Consider the following 24147-nt stretch of genomic DNA (forward strand, 5'->3'; position numbering starts at 1 on the left):
GTGATCACTAGCGGGTTGGGGAATACTTGCTTGGCAGCAAGATTTAAGGCACACAGGAACACTTTCCACTTTAAATAGTTTATGCGGTTTATTATACAGTCATAAACCGTACCACAAACAGTCCATTGCACACTGTATCGGAACATGATTTAAGTTGCGGTCACTAAATATGCTGGACCTCCATCCAGTTACCATGGGTGACTGCACAGTTCATTAACTGACCCTCATCAGTACACACAGTCCCCCAACTCTGGGTTACCTTCCTGGAGCTCCTACTCCTCTCTCTTGGGGAAGCTGTCTTACTGGGATCACCGTCCTTGTGACCAGGGTACTCACAACAGTCCAGACCCACAGAAGAAACTAGGTTCCCAACGCAGTGCCGTCACAGACTGCACATACGGCCTCTCTGTATGCTGTTCAGGACGTCCATCCTGAAGTGCTGCAGTATATAGTACAAGCAATTGGACGATTTTAGGTTTGAACCCTCTTAGGGGATTAAGTAGTGATGAGCAAGCATGCCCTCCAGTGCTCGATATGCTTGGGTACACTTGTTACCCGAGTCCCCGCTTCGCATGTTTCTGACCAAGTCACACAGACCACATGCCCAGATAAGGTAGCAAAATGTAAAAAATACATTAATAGGTGACTACCGGTGGATGTAGTTTTATTTCCTGCTTTACTATATGTCATCTACTGTAATCGTTTTGGATGCAGCAAAAATACTCTGGGTCCAGAACGCTGATCTTGGGAATGCAGCCTAAGCAGTGGAGAAGGCATTTTTCCTATTTTTAATTTTTCCTAATTTACAACTTGTATGTCAGTCCGTAAAAGTGTAGCAATACTCTGACAGCATTGTTCCCAGCAGCGACCTGGGAGTCAGATGCTTCCATGCGTCTTCCCCATGCTGTTCCTATTCCATTTGAGCTCCATATCCATCTATTTCAGTGACTTCCCTGCCTCTTCAGCCCTTTTGCTAGGATCTTCTGGAAAAATGTTCAAGTTTTATATTAACCCCTTCACATCTGGGTGATTTCCTATTTCTCCGTTGTTTTTTTTCCTCCCCTTCTTCCAAGAGCCATAACTTTTTTTATTTTTCCGGCCATGTAGCCGTATGAGAACTTTTTTGCAGGATGAGTTGTGGTTTAGAGTGACACTATTCATTTTACCACATAGTGTACTGGAAAATGGGGAAAAAAATTCCTAGTGCGATGAAATTGCAAATTCAAGTGCAATTCCACAACAGTTTATTTTTTATATTATTATTATTTATCATACCATGTTTACTGTCTGGTAAATATGATTCTCCAGGTCAGTATGAGTATGGAGATACCAAGAATGTATATATATTTTTTTACTTAAGTGTTGTAAAAAAATTTCGGAACTTTGTAAGAAAGAACATCTTTGCTTTTGTCGCCATTTTCTGAGATCTGTGGTGTTTTCATTTTTCAGCATCGACGGCTGTGTGATAGCTTATTTTTTGCGCCCTGAGCTGATGTTTTGATAGCCTCTTATTGCAGTTTAATTCAATGTTGCGGCAGTCAAGAAAATTTAGTCTCCCAAATGTGATTGGCTACTGGAAAATAAGGGAAACCATATATTGACTGTTTTTACACCCCATCTTTGGCCTGTCCCACACGTCCAGATAATTCCGGTACCGGAAAAATCGGTACTGGAATTATCCGTGTCCGTGTGCTCACGTGGCACATCAGTGTGGCACACGTGCGGCATCCGTGTGCCACCCGTGTGCCGACTGGGTACCACACGCACCGTGCAGGAGACAGCGCTACAGTTAAGCGCTGTCCCCTGCATCTGGTGCTGAAGCCGACATTCATTTCTTCTCTCCAGCAGTGTTCGCTGGAGAGAAAATATGAAAAATCTTTTCTTTTTTTTGGTGTTTAAAAAAAAGATCCCTGTTCCCAACCCCCTCCCACCCCCTGTGCCCCGCTGTTAATAAAATACCCGGCTCCCTCGCTGCTTCCTCTCCTCGCCGCAGCTTCTCCTGTATGAGTGGTCACGTGGTACCGCTCATTACAGTGATGAATATGCGGCTCCACCCCTATGGGAGGTGGAGCCGCATATTCATCACTGTAATGGGCGGCACCACATGACCGCTCATACAAGAGAAAGCGGCCTTTGACAGGGTTTAGAGAAAGTGGCAGAGATAGAAGGAGTGCTTGAGAAGATTGCGACCATATGTTCTGATGTTATTTTTGAGACCAATAGGCTGGCAAGAATAGTTCGGGAAAAGGAGGCAGCAGCAAGAGAGAGGATTCTTCGACAGCGACGGCGCCGCCTATGGATACATCCCATAAACGTACAGCGAATTACCCGGGGCGTGTATTCAACTCTCTACATGGAGTTGCGGCAGAACCTGGATAAATTCTTTACGTGCGAATGAGACAGGAACATTTTGATGTTTTATTGGAACTTGTTGGGGATTTCATCTGAAGGAAGGACACACAGTTGAGGTTTTCCATCTCACCGGCGGAGCGGCTGATGGTGACACTGTAGTAAGCCTATTTTTATGTATTTCTTTTATCATTGTTCATAGTTAATGCCATGTGCACATGTTAGCCTATGGAAAACCACATCAGCAGTGAACATGCTGCAGAAAATACTGTGCTGAAACACTGCGTTGCATTTTCTGCAGCATGTCAATTATTTTATTATTTGTGCCCATTCCACAGTGTTTAACACCTGCTCCATAATAGGAATGCACAGATGTAAAAACGCTGGTTTAAATGTGCACTTAAACAGAAAAAAAACTTCCGCAGTGCCGTTTAACAAAATTAAAAAAAAAAAAAATTTTAAATTAAAGATATTATTACATGAGTGAAAATTGCTTTAAAATGTAATGTTGGTGCTTGTATTTTTTAATAAAATTTTAATAAATTTATTTTTTTTCCTTGCTACCGGAGAATCCCTAACATCACTGCATTATCAGTTCCGTCTTGGAATATCCACAATTTCTGGAATTGAAAGTGACATGCCGCGCACTATGGGATACTTTGCAGCAGGAATTCATTCCGAATCAGACTATGGAAATCTGGCTGCAGAGTGTTGAAAATTTTGAAAAACTGTGCCATTTCCCTAATTGCTTGGGTGCCGTAGATGGCAAACATATCCGGATTTCAAAACCTGCAGGATCTGGCTCCGAGTACTATAATTACAAAAAGTACTTTTCGATAGTACTTATGGCCATAGCGGATGCCAATTGTAAGTTTATTGCTGTGGACATTGGAGCCTATGGCCGCTCAAACGACTCACAGGTCTTCAAAACTTCTCCGATGGGCCGTTATCTATATGGAGACACCTATGATTTCCCACCACCAAGACCACTCCCGGGAACATCTGGCCCACCTATGCCATTTGTGTTGGTGATGAGGCATTCCAGCTGTCACCACACCTACTGAAACCTTATTCAAGCAGTGGATTGACCAGAACCAAGCGAGTGTTTAACTACCGTTTAACTCGAGCCAGACGAGTGGTGGAGTGCGCGTTAAGCATTTTAACCCCTTTCTGCCATTAGACGTACTATTCCGTCCATATGGGGTGGGCCCTACTTCCCAAGGACGGAATAGTACGTCATAGGCGATCGGCCGCGCTCACGGGGGGAGCGCGGCCGATCGTGGCCGGGTGTCAGCTGCTTATCGCAGCTGACATCCGGCACTATGTGCCAGGAGCGGTAACGGACCGCCCCGGCACATTAACCCCCGACACACCGCGATCAAACATGATCGCAATGTGCCGGCGGTGCAGGGAAGCATCGCGCAGGGAGGGGGCTCCCTGCGGGCTTCCCTGAGATCCCCGCAGCAACGCGATGTGATCGCGTTGCTCCGGGGGTCTCCTACCTTCCTCCCTGCAGCAAGTCCCGGATCCAAGATGGCCGCGGATCCGAGTCCTGCAGGGAGGGAGGTGCCTGCTCAGAGCAGGCACTTGGTAACGCCGCAGCACTCTGAGACAGATCGGTGATCTGTCAGAGTGCTGTGCAAACTGGCAGATCACCGATCTGTATTGTCCCCCCCTGGGACATAGTAAAAAAGTTAAAAAAAATTTTTTACAAGTGTGTAAAAAAAAAAAAAAAAAAAACCTAAATAATGAAAAAATATATATATTATTCCCATAAATACATTTCTTTAAATAAAAAAAACAATAAAAGTACACATATTTAGTGTCGCCGCGTCCGTAACGACCCGACCTATAAAACTGTCCCACTAGTTAACCCCTTCAGTAAACACCGTAAGAAAAAGAAAGAAACGAGACAAAAAACAACGCTTTATTATCATACCGCTGATCAAAAAGTGGAATAACACGCGATCAAAAAGACGGATATAAATAACCATGGTACCGCTGAAAGCGTCATCTTGTCCTGCAAAAAACGAGCCACCATACAGCAACATCAGCAAAAAAATAAAAAAGTTATAGTCCTCAGAATAAAGCAATGCAAAAATAATTATTTTTTCTATAAAATAGTTTTTATAGTATAAAAGCGCCAAAACATTAAAAAAATGATATAAATGAGGTGTCGCTGTAATCGTACTGACCCGAAGAATAAAACTGCTTTATCAATTTTACCAAACGCGGAACGGTATAAACGCCTCCCCCAAAAGAAATTCATGAATAGCTGGTTTTTGGTAATTCTGCCTCACAAAAATCGGAATAAAAAGCGATCAAAAAATGTCACATGCCCGAAACTGTTACCAATAAAAACGTCAACTCGTCCCGCAAAAAACAAGACCTCACATGACTCTGTGGACTCAGATATTGAAAAATTATAGCTCTCAAAATGTGGTAACGCAAAAAATATTTTTTGCAATAAAAAGCGTCTTTCAGTGTGTGACGGCTGCCAATCATAAAAATCCGCTAAAAAACCCGCTATAAAAGTAAATCAAACCCCCCTTCATCACCCCCTTAGTTAAGGAAAATTAAAAAAATTTAAAAAATGTATTTATTTCCATTTTCCCATTAGGGCTAGGGTTAGGGCTAGAGTTATGGTTAGGGCTAGGGTTAAGGCTACAGTTAGGGTTAAGGCTACAGTTAGGGTTGGGGCTAAAGTTAGGGTTAGGGTTTTGATTACATTTGCGGTTGGGAATAGGGTTGGGATTAGGGTTAGGGGTGTGTCTGGGTTAGAGGTGTGGTTAGGGTTACCGTTTGAATTAGGGTTAGGGGTGTGTTTGGATTAGGGTTTCAGTTATAATTGGGGGGTTTCCACTGTTTAGAAACATCAGGGGCTCTCCAAACGCGACATGGCGTCCGATCTCAATTCCAGCCAATTCTGCGTTGAAAAAGTAAAACAGTGCTCCTTCCCTTCCGAGCTCTCCCGTGTGCTCAAACAGGAGTTTACCCCAACATATGGGGTATCAGCGTACTCAGGACAAATTGGACAACAACTTTTGGGGTCCAATTTCTCCTGTTACCCTTGGGAAAATACAAAACTGGGGGCTAAAAAATAATTTTTGTGGGAAAAAAAAAGATTTTTTATTTTCACGGCTCTGCGTTATAAACTGTAGTGAAACACTTGGGGGCTCAAAGTTCTTACAACACATCTAGATAAGTTCCTTGGGGGATCTAGTTTCCAATATGGGGTCAATTGTGGTGGGTTTCTACTGTTCAGGTACATTAGGGGCTCTGCAAACGCAATGTGACGCCTGCAGACCATTCCATCTAAGTCTGTATTCCAAATGGCGCTCCTTCCCTTCCGAGCCCTCCCATGCGCCCAAACGGTGGTTCCCCCCACATATGGGGTATCAGCGCACTTAGGACAAATTGCACAACAACTTTTGGGGTCCAATTTCTCCTGTTACCCTCGAGAAAATACAAAACTGGGGGCTAAAAAATAATTTTGGGGGGAATTTTTATTTTTTATTTTCACGGCTCTGCGTTATAAACTGTAGTGAAACACTTGGGGGCTCAAAGTTCTCACAACACATCTAGATAAGTTCCTTGGGGGGTCTAGTTTCCAATATGGGGTCAATTGTGGTGGGTTTCTACTGTTTAGGTACATTAGGGGCTCTGCAAACGCAATGTGACGCCTGCAGACCATTCCATCTAAGTCTGTATTCCAAATGGCGCTCCTTCCCTTCCGAGCCCTCCCATGTGCCCAAACGGTGGTTCCCCCCCACATATGGGGTATCAGCACACTCAGGACAAATTGCACAACAACTTTTGGGGTCCAATTTCTCCTGTTATCCTCGGGAAAATACAAAACTGGGGGCTAAAAAATAATTTTTGTGGGAAAAAATTTTTGTTTTATTTTTACGGCTCTGCATTATAAACTTCTGCGAAGCTCTTGGTGGGTCAAAGTGCTCACCACACATCTAGATAAGTTCCTTAGGGGGTCTACTTTCCAAAATGGTGTCACTTGTGGGGGTTTTCAATGTTTAGGCACATGTTGTGAATTCTGTGGTCAAGCTCCCTCCTGTGGTCATGAGTGGTACTTCGGCTGGGTCTGTCTATGAGCTTCCTCTGGTGGATGTGAGTGGGGCTCCGGCTTCTGAGTTTCCTTCCTCAGGTGACGAGGTTAAGTCGTTAGGTGCTGCTCTATTTAACTCCACCTATTTCTTTGTTCCTGGCCACCAGTCAATGTTCCAGTATTGGTCTTGCTCTCTCCTGGATCGTTCTTGTGGCCTGTCTGCCCTGCATAAGCTAAGTTTTGCTTGTGTTACTTTTGTTTGCTATATTTTCTGTCCAGCTTGCTATATTGGTTTTTCTTGCTTGCTGGAAGCTCTGAGACGCAGAGGGAGCACCTCCGTACCGTTAGTCGGTGCGGAGGGTCTTTTTGCCCCCTCTGCGTGGTTGTTTGTAGGTTTTTGTGCTGACCGCAAAGCTATCTTTCCTATCCTCGGTCTATTCAGTAAATCGGGCCTCACTTTGCTAAAATCTATTTCATCTCTGTGTTTGTATTTTCATCTTTACTCACAGTCATTATATGTGGGGGGCTGCCTTTTCCTTTGGGGAATTTCTCTGAGGCAAGGTAGGCTTATTTTTCTATCTTCAGGGCTAGCTAGTTTCTCAGGCTGTGCCCGAGGCGCCTAGGTCTGGTCAGGAGCGCTCCACGGCTACCTTTAGTGTGGTTTGATAGGATTAGGGATTGCGGTCAGCAGAGTTCCCACGTCTCAGAGCTCGTCCTATGTTAGTAACTATCAGGTCACTTTGTGTGCTCTTAACCACTAGGTCCATTGTGGTTCTGAATCACCTGTTCATAACAGTACTGGAGGCCCAAAGTACTAATGCTTCTCAATAGAGGGAAAAGAGAAGTTCTGAGACCATTTTTTTTTCTTTGCACTGTGTTTTGTCTTTCTTTTCCCCTAGACATTTGGGTGGTTCAGGACACAGGTGTAGTGATGGACATTAAAGGTCTGTCTTCTTGTATGGATCATCTCACTGCAAGAGTACAAAATATTCAAGACCTTGTCGTTCAGAATTCTATGTTAGAACCAAGAATTCCTATTCCTGATTTGTTTTCTGGAGATAGAGCTAAGTATTTGAGTTTTAAGAATAATTGTAAACTGTTTCTGGCTTTGAAACCCCGCTCCTCTGGTGACCCAGTTCAACAAGTTAAGATCATTATTTCTTTATTACGTGGCGACCCTCAAGACTGGGCATTTTCCCTTGCGCCAGGAGATCCTGCATTATGTAATATTGATGCGTTTTTTCTGGCGCTCGGATTGCTGTATGATGAACCTAATTCAGTGGATCAGGCAGAGAAAAATTTGCTGGCTCTGTGTCAGGGTCAGGATGAGGTAGAGATATATTGTCAGAAGTTTAGGAAGTGGTCTGTGCTCACTCAATGGAATGAATGTGCGCTGGCAGCAATTTTCAGAAAAGGTCTCTCTGAAGCCCTTAAGGATGTCATGGTGGGATTTCCTATGCCTGCTGGTCTGAATGAGTCTATGTCTTTGGCCATTCAGATCGGTCGACGCTTGCGTGAGCGTAAAACTGCACCATTTGGCGGTATTATCTGAGCATGAACCTGAGCCTATGCAGTGCGATAGGACTTTGACCAGAGCTGAACGGCAAGAACACAGACGTCAGAATGGGCTGTGTTTTTACTGTGGTGATTCCACTCATGCTATCTCCGATTGTCCTAAGCGCACTAAGCGGTTCGCTAGGTCTGCCACCATTGGTACGGTACAGTCGAAATTTCTTTTGTCCGTTACTTTGATCTGCTCTTTGTCATCCTATTCTGTCATGGCATTTGTGGATTCAGGTGCTGCCCTGAATTTGATGGACTTGGAGTATGCTAGGCGCTGTGGGTTTTTCTTGGAGCCCTTGCAGTATCCTATTCCATTGAGAGGAATTGATGCTACGCCTTTGGCCAAGAATAAGCCTCAGTACTGGACCCAGCTGACCATGTGCATGGCTCCTGCGCATCAGGAGGATATTCGCTTTTTGGTGTTGCATAATCTGCATGATGTGGTCGTGTTGGGGTTGCCATGGCTACAAGTCCATAACCCAGTATTGGATTGGAAATCAATGTCTGTGTCCAGCTTGGGTTGTCAGGGGGTACATGGTGATGTTCCATTTCTGTCTATTTCATCATCCACCCCTTCTGAGGTCCCAGAGTTCTTGTCGGATTACCGGGATGTATTTGATGAGCCCAAGTCCAGTGCCCTACCTCCGCATAGGGATTGTGATATCGATTTGATTCCTGGTAGTAAGTTTCCTAAAGGTCGACTGTTTAATTTGTCTGTGCCTGAGCACGCCGCTATGCGGAGTTACGTAAAGGAATCCTTGGAGAAGGGTCATATTCGCCCGTCATCGTCGCCATTGGGAGCAGGGTTCTTTTTTGTGGCCAAGAAGGATGGTTCGCTGAGACCTTGTATTGATTACCGCCTTCTAAATAAAATCACGGTCAAATTTCAGTACCCCTTGCCGCTGCTGTCTGATTTGTTTGCTCGGATTAAGGGGGCTAGTTGGTTCACCAAGATAGATCTTCGTGGTGCGTATAATCTTGTGCGTATTAAACAGGGCGATGAATGGAAAACAGCATTTAATACGCCCGAGGGCCATTTTGAGTACCTGGTTATGCCATTCGGGCTTTCTAATGCTCCATCTGTGTTTCAGTCCTTTATGCATGACATCTTCCGAGAGTACCTGGATAAATTCCTGATTGTATACTTGGATGATATTTTGGTCTTCTCGGATGATTGGGAGTCTCACGTGAAGCAGGTCAGAATGATGTTCCAGGTCCTGCGTGCGAATTCTTTGTTTGTGAAGGGGTCAAAGTGTCTCTTTGGTGTTCAGAAGGTTTCATTTTTGGGTTTCATTTTTTCCCCTTCTACTATCGAGATGGACCCTGTTAAAGTTCAGGCCATTTATGATTGGACTCAGCCGACCTCTCTGAAGAGTCTGCAAAAGTTCCTGGGCTTTGCTAATTTTTATCGTCGCTTCATCAATAATTTTTCTAGTATTGCTAAACCATTGACTGATTTAACCAAGAAGGGTGCTGATGTGGTCAATTGGTCTTCTGCTGCTGTGGAAGCTTTTAAAGAGTTGAAGCGTCGTTTTTCTTCTGCCCCTGTGTTGTGCCAACCAGATGTTTCGCTCCCGTTCCAGGTCGAGGTTGATGCTTCTGAGATTGGAGCAGGGGCTGTTTTGTCGCAAAGAAGTTCTGATGGCTCGGTGACGAAACCATGCGCCTTCTTTTCCAGGAAGTTTTCACCTGCTGAGCGTAATTATGATGTTGGCAATCGAGAGTTGCTGGCCATGAAGTGGGCATTCGAGGAGTGGCGTCATTGGCTTGAAGGAGCTAAGCATCGCGTGGTGGTCTTGACAAGTCACAAGAACTTGACTTATCTTGAGTCTGCCAAACGGTTGAATCCTAGACAGGCTCGTTGGTCGCTGTTTTTCTCCCGTTTTGACTTTGTGGTTTCGTACCTTCCGGGCTCTAAAAATGTGAAGGCGGATGCCCTGTCTAGGAGTTTTGTGCCCGATTTTCCGGGTTTGTCTGAGCCGGCGGGTATTCTCAAAGAGGGGGTAATTTTGTCTGCCATCTCCCCTGATTTGCGGCGAGTGCTGAAAAAATTTCAGGCTAATAGACCTGACCGTTGCCCAGCGGAGAAACTGTTTGTCCCTGATAAATGGACGAGTAGAGTTATCTCTGAGGTTCATTGTTCGGTGTTGGCTGGTCATCCTGGAATCTTTGGTACCAGAGATTTGGTGGCTAGATCCTTTTGGTGGCCGTCTCTGTCGCGGGATGTGCGTTCGTTTGTGCAGTCCTGTGGGATTTGTGCTCGGGCTAAGCCCTGCTGTTCTCGTGCCAGTGGGTTGCTTTTGCCCTTGCCAGTCCCGAAGAGGCCCTGGACGCATATCTCTATGGATTTTATTTCGGATCTCCCCGTCTCTCAAAAAATGTCGGTCATTTGGGTTGTTTTTGATCGCTTCTCTAAGATGGTCCATTTGGTACCCTTGTCTAAATTGCCTTCCTCCTCTGATTTGGTGCCATTGTTCTTCCAGCATGTGGTTCGTTTACATGGCATTCCGGAGAACATCGTTTCTGACAGAGGTTCCCAGTTTGTTTCGAGGTTTTGGCGAGCCTTTTGTGCTAGGATGGGCATTGATTTGTCTTTTTCCTCGGCTTTCCATCCTCAGACAAATGGCCAGACTGAACGAACCAATCAGACCTTGGAAACATATCTGAGATGTTTTGTTTCTGCCGATCAGGATGATTGGGTGTCCTTTTTGCCTTTGGCTGAGTTCGCCCTTAATAATCGGGCCAGCTCGGCTACTTTGGTTTCGCCGTTTTTCTGCAATTCTGGTTTCCATCCTCGTTTCTCTTCAGGGCAGGTTGAGTCTTCTGACTGTCCTGGTGTGGATACTGTGGTGGATAGGTTGCAGCAGATTTGGACTCATGTGGTGGACAATTTGACATTGTCTCAGGAGAAGGCTCAACGTTTCGCTAACCGCAGGCGCTGTGTGGGTCCCCGACTTCGTGTTGGGGATTTGGTTTGGTTGTCATCTCGTTATATTCCTATGAAAGTTTCCTCTCCTAAGTTTAAGCCTCGTTTCATTGGTCCGCATAGGATTTCTGAGGTTCTTAATCCTGTGTCTTTTCGTTTGACGCTTCCAGCTTCTTTTTCCATCCATAACGTATTCCATAGGTCATTGTTGCGGAGATACGTGGCACCTGTGGTTCCATCCGTTGATCCTCCTGCCCCGGTTTTGGTTGAGGGGGAGTTGGAGTATATAGTGGAGAAGATTTTGGATTCTCGTATTTTGAGACGGAAACTCCAGTACCTGGTTAAGTGGAAGGGTTATGGTCAGGAAGATAATTCCTGGGTCTTTGCCTCTGATGTTCATGCTGCCGATCTGGTTCGTGCGTTTCATTTGGCTCATCCTGGTCGGCCTGGGGGCTCTGGTGAGGGTTCGGTGACCCCTCCTCAAGGGGGGGGTACTGTTGTGAATTCTGTGGTCAAGCTCCCTCCTGTGGTCATGAGTGGTATTTCGGCTGGTTCTGTCTATGAGCTTCCTCTGGTGGATGTGAGTGGGGCTGCGGCTTCTGAGTTTCCTTCCTCAGGTGACGAGATTAAGTCGTTAGGTGCTGCTCTATTTAACTCCACCTAGTTCTTTGTTCCTGGCCTCCAGTCAATGTTCCAGTATTGGTCTTGCTCTCTCCTGGATCGTTCTTGTGGCCTGTCTGCCCTGCATAAGCTAAGTTTTGCTTGTGTTACTTTTGTTTGCTATATTTTCTGTCCAGCTTGCTATATTGGTTTTTCTTGCTTGCTGGAAGCTCTGAGACGCAGAGGGAGCACCTCCGTACCGTTAGTCGGTGTGGAGGGTCTTTTTGCCCCCTCTGCGTGGTTTGTAGGTTTTTGTGCTGACCGCAAAGCTATCTTTCCTATCCTCGGTCTATTCAGTAAGTCGGGCCTCACTTTGCTAAAATCTATTTCATCTCTGTGTTTGTATTTTCATCTTTACTCACAGTCATTATATGTGGGGGGCTGCCTTTTCCTTTGGGGAATTTCTCTGAGGCAAGGTAGGCTTATTTTTCTATCTTCAGGGCTAGCTAGTTTCTCAGGCTGTGCCCGAGGCGCCTAGGTCTGGTCAGGAGTGCTCCATGGCTACCTTTAGTGTGGTTTGATAGGATTAGGGATTGCGGTCAGCAGAGTTCCCACGTCTCAGAGCTCGTCCTATGTTAGTAACTATCAGGTCACTTTGTGTGCTCTTAACCACTAGGTCCATTGTGGTTCTGAATCACCTGTTCATAACAGGCACATCAGTGGCTCTTCAAACGCAACATGACGTCCCATCTCAATTCCTGATAATTTTGCATGGAAAGGTCAAACGGCGCTCCTTCCCTTCCGAGCTCTCCCATGCGCCCAAACAGTGGTTTACCCCCACATATGGGGTATCAGATTACTCAGGACAAATTCTGCAACAACTTTTTGGTTCCAATTTCTTCTCTTACCATTGGGAAAATAAAAAATTGGGGGCAAAAAGATAATTTTTGTGAAAAAAAAATGATTTTTTATTTTTACGGTTCTGCATTATAAACTTCTGTGAAGCACTTGGTGGGTCAAAGTGCTCACCACACCTCTAGATAAGTTCCTTAGGGGGTCTACTTTCCAAAATGGTGTCACTTGTGGGGGGTTTCAATGTTTAGGCACATCAGTGGCTCTCCAAACGCAACATGGCGTCCCATCTCAATTCCAGTCAATTTTGCATTAAAAAGTCAAATGGCGCTCCTTCGCTTCCAAGCTCTGTCATGCACCCAAACAGTGGTTTACCTCCACTTATGGGGTATCGGCGTACTCAGGACAAATTGTACAACATGGTTTGGGGTCCATTTTCTCCTGTAACCCTTGGTAAAATAAAACAAATTGGAGCTGAAGTAATTTTTTTGTGAAAAAAATGTTAATTTTTATTTAAACATTCCAAAAATTCCTGTGAAACACCTGAAGGGTTAATAAACTTCTTGAATGTGGTTTTGAGAACCTTGAGGGGTGCAGTTTTTAGAATGGTGTCACACATGGTTATTTTCTATCATATAGACCCCTCAAAATGACTTCAAATGAGATGTGGTCCCTAAAATAAAATGCTGTTGTAAAAATTAGAAATTGCTGGTCAACTTTTAACCCTTATAACGCCCTAACAAAAAAAAAAAATGTGGTTCCAAAATTGTGCTGATGTAAAGTAGACATGTGGGAAATGTTACTTATTAAGTATTTTGTGTGACATATCTCTGTGATTTAATTGCATAAAAATTCAAAGTTGGAAAATTGCAAAATTTTCAAAATTTTCGCCATATTCTGTTTTTTTTCACAAATAAACGCAGGTAATATCAACGAAATTTTACCACTATCATGAAGCACAATATGTCACGAGAAAATGTCAGAATCACCGGGATCCGTTGAAGCGTTCCAGAGTTATAACCTCATAAAGGGACAGTGGTCAGAATTGTAAAAATTGGCCCGGTCCATGACGTGCAAACCACCCTTGGGGGTAAAGGGGTTAACAGCAAAGTGGCGAGTGCTGCTAACCGCCATAAAACTACAGACAGAGACTGTGGATGAGGTTGTCAAGGCCTGTGTGGTGCTGCACAATTATGTGATTTCCCAGGAGCCAGTTTCCATGGATGATGAGGACTCTCAGACAACATGTGGGACTATCAAATCAACTCTGTTCGGACCGCACTTGTGGTTTCCAGAATGAGGGACCACTTCGCTGATTATTTCATGTCACCTGAAGGCCGAGTTCCATGGCAAGAATAGTTTGAGATGTTTCTTTGATGTCTATGGCAATAATGTTTCTGTACAAAGTCACTCTTCTGATTTTCTTGACACCAAGTTTTACTTATTACCCTAAAGTTTGGTATGTTTTCTAATAAACCAAACATGTTATACCTTTACAACGTCTTATGTTTGTGTACCTTTTTTATTTTACTATAGTTAAATTAAGACACTTGACAATAAAACATTTTTTAAACAAAACCAAATTTTTATTACACTTTTTATTAACATTTTTGTAATCAATTTAGATTAAAATTAGTTTTTTTTATCAATTTGTTTTAAATTTTTATTAAACAACTTTAACAATTAAAACTTTACAAATCTGTAAATTGTGGGGTGGATATACTAACGGAGGAGCTGGAAGGTTGGACCACGTCGATAGTGGGGGAAAGCCAACTGGGTTGGGGTTGATCTGTAGTGGAAAGAAAACATGAGGCTGAGCAGGGAGGTCAGGTTAGACAGGGGGTGGTGTTGGGGTAGGTGGAAAACTAAACAGAAGGAAAATTTGATAGCGAAGGAAACAGTGGGGAGGACATTGGGATTTGGGCCTGGGTTGGGAATTGGGACTGGGTTGGGAAATGACAAGTAGTTTGGAAAGGGTTGGTAGGAGAGACAGTGGCTGTGTGGGGAGGTGTGGGAGTTGGGTGATGGCCTGCACTTGCATTACAGCATGGCAGCCTTGCATTACATGCATCTGATGGGTCAAGAGTTAGCTTTTCCATGCTCCTGAGCATTGATAGAAAAAAAAAGGTAGTTTGGAGATTCCCTTGTATCTGAATGCAGCCTATCCAAGCGACTGCTGAATTCACTGACGCTTTGTTTCACCATGCTGAACCCAGCAGTCACTTGCTCTCCCAAAAGTTTGAAAGAGCTCTGGAAGGATGCATTCAGATGCAAGAACTCAGGAGCATAACTCCTTTCCTGACCCCTCTGTCGCTGCCGCCCCGAACCTAATGGTGTTCTAGAGGTGGCAGGGTCAGAGGGGTGGGGTAAAGGGAATGCTAACTCATCACCAGCAGCTTCATGTAACGAAGTCTGCGATGATGCTCCAGCGCTGGCAGATGTTGATGTGGATGGAGCAGATGTACCGGAGGTGAGGGAAGGGCCAGACGAGGGGTCAGAGGGGTGGGGTCTACCGACGTGGCCCACGGTGGCAGACTCCTGTGGGATTGCTCCAGAGGGGTCCAAGGTAGAAGCAGGCTCCCGAGTGCTGCAGAAGGTGCTGTGAAATAATAGAAAAAAATAACAATATATTGATAGGAAAAAGCCCTGCCTGAAACAAAAAAAAGGTTAGACAGGTAAACATGGTGAATTATTCAATGGGCTGTTGAATATTTACCTTCTTCTCAACATCGTTTCCCGGAGGAAGGACAGGGCATGGCTGTATTTATATTGTGGCCTGCGTCGTCCTCTTAAGCCACTCGGGGTCTGCATCTCCAGGTTAAACTCCCTCTTGAAGCGATCCCTGAGTGACCGCCACCGCTTCATAACCCTTTCACCTGTAAAGAGAAGAATGAAATAAAAAAATGGGTTAATTACAACACATTCCGTCCTGCTCCAGAAATTACTGAAATGTGCCTACTTACGCTCTTGAGTCTGCTGCCTTGGATCAAGGCCCTCCCTGTTGGCTACAATGTTCTCTCGCATATTTGCTCCCAGAGCCGACGGGTCACAAACTGATCTGCATGGCTGCGGTCAGCCATGTTCCACAGCGGCGCCCGCTCGCGGACCTCCTTGATCAGGCGGTCCACATAGAGTCCGCCATCCTCACCATCTGAGTCGGGAGCACGCTGTGAAGACTGAAAAGAGCAAAAAAAAAGTTAGTACACTGAAACACAAAACTACCAAGAGAAAAAAAGAAAAAAACAAAACTCACTGCTGGCTGACCGCTGCGGCGATTACGACGCCGACTCTGGGAGCAGCTGGGAGGACCTTCATGGCGTTGGCCAGAATGTGCAGCAGACTGAAAAAAAGGAAAAAGAATTATGTTGGATGTAGGCATATGTTGTATGTGTACTGTGATGTATGATGATCTGTTTTGTATGTGTTGGATGCACTGTGATGTGTGAAGCAACTGTTTCGGCACAACTTACACTCTGTGCACCCGCTCTTTGCGTTTCTCCACACATCCCGTCTCCTTCTGAGAGGCCCTCAGCTGCTTCAGCTTCCTGTGAAAACATAATTAATGCACATAGTGTTTAACAGAAATTTTAACAAGAAAACCAAAAAATTTTTAAATTACCTCACTACGCAGACGCTGTGGAAGAGGGCTCCCAGAAGAAGACTTTTTTTTGGCTCAGTGGTCCCTGGTGTATCTGTAAGTATAAAGACACTTTTATCTACTATACAAATTAAATTCAAAGCTTTGTGGTCTTTAATACTTACATCAGGAAACTGGCTTGCTGGCTTGGTGGTCCCTGATGGATCTGTAAGTATAAAGACTTTATACTTAGACCCACAAACGCCCCCAAACTAGCTAATGTAAAAGATTTAAAAACCACCCTTCTTAAATGAATCTGAGCAATGTTCAAGCAGGCCAATAAACAACCCAATAAAATATACCCAAGGCACACCAGTCTGAGCTGGATTACCTAGTTCGACAATATGCGCAAGCTGTAAAACCATTTCCCCCCACCCCAAAAAAAAAAAAAAAAAAACCCTCATGTATAATTGAAATGCTTAAAAACCAGTTGAAAATGTATAGACCACATATGTGATTTGAAAAGATCCTTTAAAAAAAAAAACCTATTCAAAAATTTTCAATAACCTTTTATATTTAAAAATAAACCCTCAACCAACTCTGTATTGCATGTGTGTATATTTGTACATACACCACACTTTAACCCCTTCATGACCCAGCCTATTTTGACCTTAAAGACCTTGCCGTTTTTTGCAATTCTGACCAGTGTCCCTTTATGAGGTAATAACTCAGGAACGCTTCAACAGATCCTAGCGGTTCTGAGATTGTTTTTTCGTGACATATTGGGCTTCATGTTAGTGGTAAATTTAGGTCAATAAATTCTGCGTTTATTTGTGATAAAAACGGAAATTTGGCGAAAATTTTGAAAATTTTGCAATTTTCACATTTTGAATTTTTATTCTGTTAAACCAGAGAGATATGTGACACAAAATAGTTAATAAATAACATTTCCCACATGTTTACTTTACATCAGCACAATTTTGGAAACAAAATTTTTTTTTGTTAGGAAGTTATAAGGGTTAAAATTTGACCAGCGATTTGTCATTTTTACAACGAAATTTACAAAACCATTTTTTTTAGGGACCACCTCACATTTGAAGTCAGTTTGAGGGGTCTTTATGGCTGAAAATACCCAAAAGTGACACCATTCTAAAAACTGCACCCCTCAAGGTACTCAAAACCACATTCAAGAAGTTTATTAACCCTTCAGGTGCTTCACAGCAGCAGAAGCAACATGGAAGGAAAAAATGAACATTTAACTTTTTAGTCACAAAAATTATCTTTTAGCAACAATTTTTTTATTTTCCCAATGGTAAAAGGAGAAACTGAACCACGAAAGTTGTTGTCCAATTTGTCCTGAGTACGCTGATACCTCATATGTGGGGGTAAACCACTGTTTGGGCGCACGGCAGGGCTTGGAAGGGAAGGAGCGCCATTTGACTTTTTGAATCAAAAATTGGCTCCACTCTTTAGCGGACACCATGTCACGTTTGGAAAGCCCCCGTGTGCCTAAAAATTGGAGCTCCCCCACAAGTGACCCCATTTTGGAAACTAGACATCCCAAGGAACTTATCTAGATGCATAGTGAGCACTTTGAACCCCCAGGTGCTTCACAAATTGATCCGTAAAAAATGAAAAAGTACTTTTTTTTCACAAAAAAATTCTTTTAGCCTCAATTTTTTCATTTTCACATGGGCAACAGGATAAAATGGATCCTAAAATGTGTTGGGCAATTTCTCCTGAGTACACCAATACCTCACATGTGGGGGTAAACCACTGTTTGGGCACATGGTAAGGCTCGGAAGGGAAGGAGCGCCATTTGACTTTTTGAATGAAAAATTATTTCCATCGTTAGCGGACACCATGTCGCGTTTGGATAGCTCATGTGTGCCTAAACATTGGCGCTCCCCCACAAGTGACCCCATTTTGGAAACTAGACCCCCCAAGGAACTTATTTAGATGCCTAGTGAGCACTTTAAACCCTCAGGTGCTTCACAAATTGATCTGTAAAAATGAAAAAGTCCTTTTTTTTCACAAAAAAATTATTTTCGCCTCAATTTTTTCATTTTCACATGGGCAGTAGGATAAAATGGATCATAAAATTTGTTGGGCAATTTCTCCCGAGTACGCCGATACCTCATATGTGGGGGTAAACCACTGTTTGGGCACTCGGCAGGGCTCGGAAGGGAAGGCGCGCCATTTGACTTTTTGAATGGAAAATTAGCTCCAATTGTTAGCGGACACCATGTCGCGTTTGGAGAGCCCCTGTGTGCCTAAACATTGGAGCTCCCCCACAAGTGACCCCATTTTGGAAACTAGACCCCCCAAGGAACTTATCTAGATGCATATTGAGCACTTTAAACCCCCAGGTGCTTCACAGAAGTTTATAACGCAGAGCCATGAAAATAAAAAATAATTTTTCTTTTCTCAAAAATGATTTTTTAGCCTGGAATTTCCTATTTTGCCAAGGATAATAGGAGAAATTGGACCCCAAATATTGTTGTCCAGTTTGTCCTGAGTATGCTGATACCCCATATGTGGGGGTAAACCACTGTTTGGGCGCACGGCAGGGCTCGGAAGGGATGGCACGCCATTTGGCTTTTTAAATGGAAAATTAGCTCCAATCATTAGCGGACACCATGTCACGTTTGGAGAGCCCCTGTGTGCCTAAACATTGGAGATCCCCCAGAAATGACACCATTTTGGAAACTAGACCCCCAAAGGAACTAATGTAGATGTGTGGTGAGGACTTTGAACCCCCAAGTGCTTCTCAGAAGTTTATAACGCAGAGCCATGAAAATAAAAATAAAAAATTATTTTCTCAAAAATGATCTTTTAGCCTGCAATTTTTTATTTTCCCAAGGGTAACAGGAGAAATTTGACCCCAAAAGTTGTTGTCCAGTTTCTCCTGAGTACGCTGATACCCCATATGTGGGGGTAAATCACTGTTTGGGCACATGCCGGGGCTCGGAAGTGAAGTAGTGACGTTTTGAAATGCAGACTTTGATGGAATGCTCTGTGGGCGTCACGTTGCGTTTGCAGAGCCCCTGATGTGGCTTAACAGTAGAAACCCCCCACAAGTGACCCCATTTTGGAAACTAGACCCCCAAAGGAACTTATCTAGATGTGTGGTGAGCACTTTGAACCCCCAAGTGCTTCATAGAAGTTTATAATGCAGAGCCGTGAAAATAATAAATACGTTTTCTTTCCTCAAAAATAATTATTTAGCCCAGAATTTTTTATTTTCCCAAGGGTTACAGAAGAAATTGGACCCCAAAAGTTGTTGTCCAGTTTCTCTTGAGTACGCTGATACCCCATATGAGGGGGTAAACCACTGTTTGGGCACATGCCGAGGCTCGGAAGTGAAGTAGTGATGTTTTGAAATGCAGACTTTGATGGAATGCTCTGTGGGCGTCACGTTGCGTTTGCAGAGCCCCTGATGTGGCTTAACAGTAGAAACCCCCCACAAGTGACCCCATTTTGGAAACTAGACCCCGAAAGGAACTTATCTAGATGTGTGGTGAGCACTTTGAACCCCCAAGCGCTTCATGGAAGTTTATAATGCAGAGCCGTGAAAATAATAAATACGTTTTCTTTCCTCAAAAATAATTATTTAGCCCAGAATTTTTTATTTTCCCAAGGGTTACAGGAGAAATTGGACCCCAATAGTTGTTGTCCAGTTTCTCCTGAATACGCTGATACCCCATGAGTGGGGGTAAACCACTGTTTGGGCACACGTCGGGGCTCAGAAGGGAAGTAGTGACTTTTGAAATGCAGACTTTGATGGAATGGTCTACGGGTGTCACGTTGCGTTTGCAGAGCCCCTGGTGTGCCTAAACAGTAGAAACCCCCCACAAGTGACCCCATTTTAGAAACTAGACCCCCCAAGGAACTTATCTAGATATGTGGTGAGCACTTTGAACCCCCAAGTGCTTCACAGACGTTTACAACGCAGAGCCGTGAAAATAAAAAATCATTTTTCTTTCCTCAAAAATTATGTTTTAGCAAGCATTTTTTTAGATTCACAAGGGTAACAGGAGAAATTGGACCCCAGTAATTGTTGCGCAGTTTGTCCTGAGTATGCTGGTACCCCATATGTGGGGGTAAACCACTGTTTGGGCACACGTCGGGGCTCGGAAGTGAGGGAGCACCATTTGACTTTTTGAATACGAGATTGGCTGGAATCAATGGTGGCGCCATGTTGCGTTTGGAGACCCCTGATGTGCCTAAACAGTGGTAACCCCTCAATTCTACCTCCAACACTAACCCCAACACACCCCTAACCCTAATCCCAACTGTAGCCATAGCCCTAATCACACCCCTAACCACAACCCTAACCCCAACACACCCCTAACCCTAACCACAACCCTAATTCCAACCCTAACCCAAAGGCTATGTACCCACGTTGCGGATTCGTGTGAGATATTTCCGCACCATTTTTGAAAAATCCGCGGGTAAAAGGCACTGCGTTTTACCTGCGGATTTTCCGCGGATTTCCAGTGTTTTTTGTGCGGATTTCACCTGCGGATTCCTATTGAGGAAGAGGTGTAAAACGCTGCGGAATCCGCACAAAGAATTGACATGCTGCGGAAAATACAACGCAGCGTTTCCGCGCGGTATTTTCCGCACCATGGGCACAGCGGATTTGGTTTTTCATATGTTTACATGGTACTGTAAACCTGATGGAACACTGCTGCGAATCCGCAGCCAAATCCGCACCGTGTGCACATAGCCTAATTCTAAAGGTATGTGCACACGCTGCGGAAAACGCTGCGGATCCGCAGCAGTTTCCCATGAGTTTACAGTTCAATGTAAACCTATGGGAAACAAAAATCGCTGTACACATGCTGCGGAAAAACTGCACGGAAACGCAGCGGTTTACATTCCGCAGCATGTCACTTCTTTTGTGCGGATTCCGCAGCGGTTTTACAACTGCTCCAATAGAAAATCGCAGTTGTAAAACCGCAGTGAAATGCGCAGAAAAAAACGCAGTAAATCCGCCATAAATCCGCAGCGGAAAAATCCGCAGAGGACCAGAATACGTGTGCACATACCGAAACCCTAACCCTAGCCCTAACCCTACCCCTAGCCCTAACCCTAGCCCTAACCCTACCCCTAACCCTACCCCTAACCCTACCCCTAGCCCTAACCCTAACCCTACCCCTAACCCTACCCCTACCCCTAACCCTACCCCTAACCCTAACCCTATTCTAACATTAGTGGAAAAAAAAATTTCTTTATTTTTTTATTGTCCCTACCTATGGGGGTGACAAAGGGGGGGGGTCATTTATTATTTTTTTTATTTTGATCACTGAGATAGATTATATCTCAGTGATCAAAATGCACTTTGGAACGAATCTGCCGGCCGGCAGATTCGGCGGGCGCACTGTACATGCGCCCGCCATTTTGGAAGATGGCGGCGCCCAGGGAGAAGACGGACGGGACCCCGGCTGGATCGGTAAGTATGATGGGGTGGGGGGGGGACCACGGGGGGGGGGATCGGAGCACGGGGGGGGATCGGAGCACGGGGGGGGAATCGGAGCGCGGGAGGAGTGGAACGGAGCACGGGGGGGCTGGAATGGAGCACGGGGGGGCTGGAATGGAGCACGGCGGGGTGGAATGGAGCACGGGGGGGGTGGATCGGAGTGCAGGGGGGGTGATTGGAGCACGGGGGGGTGATTGGAGCACGGGGGAGCGGACAAGAACACGGGGGGGAGCGGAGCACTGGACGGAGGGGAGCCGGAGCAGTGTACCGGCCAGATCGGGGGGCTGCGGGGGCGATCGGTGGGGTGGGGTGGGGGCACATTAGTATTTCCAGCCATGGCCGATGATATTTCAGCATCGGCCTTGGCTGGATTGTAATATTTCACCCGTTATAATAGGTGAAATATTACAAATCGCTCTGATTGGCAGTTTCACTTTCAACAGCCAATCAGAGCGATCGTAGCCACGAGGGGGTGAAGCCACCCCCCCTGGGCTAAACTACCACTCCCCCTGTCCCTGCAGATCGGGTGAAATGGGAGTTAACCCTTTCACCCGGCCTGCAGGGACGCGATCTTTCCATGACGCCGCATAGGCGTCGTGGGTCGGATTGGCACCGACTTTCATGACGCCTACGTGGCGTCATGGGTCGGGAAGGGGTTAAAAACCTTTCCGAAATGATACTACGGACATTTTGAAATAAAAAATTTTAATAATTCTTTTTTAATTTTCATTTTTTTTACCATCACAATTAGGAGCTACAATGCTCTTTATTTTAAATACACAAGCACGTGCACTCACCCAGACGCACGCACAAAAGCACACAGGCGCACTCACAATGCATGCACACGCACAAAAGCACACAAACACACGCACAACACATGCACATGCACAAAAGCACACAGGCGCACGCAAACACACAGACGCACACACAGACACACACACACAGACGCACGCAAAAATGGCAGAACTTACACTGGCTGGCAGGCCTCTGGCTGGATGCTTGCTGGCTTCTGCCTGGATGCTGGCTGGCTTCTGCCCTGGAAGCTGGCTGGCTTCTGCCCTGGAAGCTGGCTGGCTAATGCCCTGGAAGCTGGCTGGCTTCTGCCCTGGACGCTAGCTGGCTTCTGGCTGGACGCTGGCTGGCTTTTGGCTGGACGTTGGCTGGCTTCTGGCTGGACGCTTGCTGGATGCTGGCTGGCACATTTGGGGGTGATGCCCCAGGCCAGGTTTATATAGATTTGGGGCTGTCTGGTAAATTGGCTACAAAATCCTGATTCTGAGCATGCTCAGTGTAAAAAGACGTATTCCAGCGCTGGATTCCGTCATACGACGTGCCACGACAGATCCTGCATCCATAGGCTTCCATTCTAGCCAACGACGTATGCCACAGGATCCGTCGCGACACGTTTTTCCGACGCAGACAAAAAACGTTACATTGAACGTTTTTTCCAGACGACGGTCCGCCAAATTCCGACGGATCCAGTGCACGACAGATGAAACGTGTGGCCATGTGTCATGATCCGTCGCTAATTCAAGTCTATGGTGAAAAAATCGCATCCTGCGGGCAAATTTGCAGGATGCGTTTTTTTGCCCAAAACGACGCATTGTGATGGATCTGAAAAGACGGAAGTGTGAAAGAGGCCTTAATAAACTACATGACCACAGTTTTCAATATGTTGAGGGGTGTTGTTTTTAAAATAGTATCACTTTTGGGAGGGTTTCCAATATATAGGACCCTCAAAGTAACTTCAAACCTGGATAGGTTTCTAAAAATTACAGCTACAATTTTAAACCTCCTTAAATGCTTGCAAAATATAAGAACATTTTGGAAATGGTACTGATGTAAAGCAGGCATGAGGAAATGTTATTTATTAATGTTTTTCTGTGGTATGACTATCGGGATTAGAGGAATAATCATTCAGTTTGAAAAATGCTAATTTTTTTATATTTTTATGAAATTTTTGATATTTTTTATAAATAAGCACAAAAACATATTGACCTAAATTTACCATTATTATAAATCATAATGTGCCACGAAAAAACAGTCTCAAAATCACTGGGATTTCCAGAGCTATTACACTGACACTGGTCAGACTTCAAAAATTTGGCCCAGTCACAAAGGGATTAATAATGTACTGCATAGAGGCGCATCATTCATATCCCCATCGGCCACCCTGTGTTGCGCTTGCGGGGCTCTACTGGGTTGCTATGACAGTCGGGGGTCTGTTGAAACTCAGCCGTGTTTAGACTTCAAAAAAACTTTTGCTACATGTAGCAGTACTTAGGGATTACGGTGCGTGTCCACTGCCCGGATTGACGGCGCTTTGGACGGAGCGGAAAACCCGCTCCGCCCAAAGCGCCGTCCCCTTCTGTACCCGGGGTGATCCCGGATCTGTTTATTCTACACATCCGGAATCTTCGCACCCTATACATAGGGCCCTGTTATTTACCTTGAGGCAACGGAGCGTCTCTGCAAGGTAAACAGACATGCTGCGTTCTAAAAAGACACGCCGCAAGTCCGTAAACGCAGGGCCGCTGGATGCGTTTTCACACGCATAGTGGAGACGGATTTTTTATAAAATCCCCTCCACTATGCTGTAACATCTGGATGCTGCGGTTGTACGCAGCGTTCAATCCGCAGCTAATCCGGATGTAATCCAGCCCGTGGACACATACCCTAAAGGTACCGTCACATTAAGCGACGCTGCAGCGATATAGACAACGAGCCGATCG

At 44.9% G+C, this 24147-nt stretch overlaps 1 long non-coding RNA gene across 1 annotated transcript; it reads left to right on the top strand.

The window, feature by feature from the left end:
- The first annotated feature begins 2936 nt into the window (after nt 1-2936).
- On the top strand, nt 2937-13852 carry LOC138672155 (uncharacterized). The gene is made up of 2 exons (XR_011319614.1): nt 2937-3216; nt 13277-13852. It is a non-coding gene; the product is annotated as an uncharacterized lncRNA (long non-coding RNA).
- Nucleotides 13853-24147: the final 10295 nt, after the last annotated feature.

This window comes from Ranitomeya imitator, chromosome 3 (genome assembly GCF_032444005.1).
Source record: "Ranitomeya imitator isolate aRanImi1 chromosome 3, aRanImi1.pri, whole genome shotgun sequence".
In the NCBI taxonomy this organism is placed as follows: domain Eukaryota; kingdom Metazoa; phylum Chordata; class Amphibia; order Anura; family Dendrobatidae; genus Ranitomeya; species Ranitomeya imitator.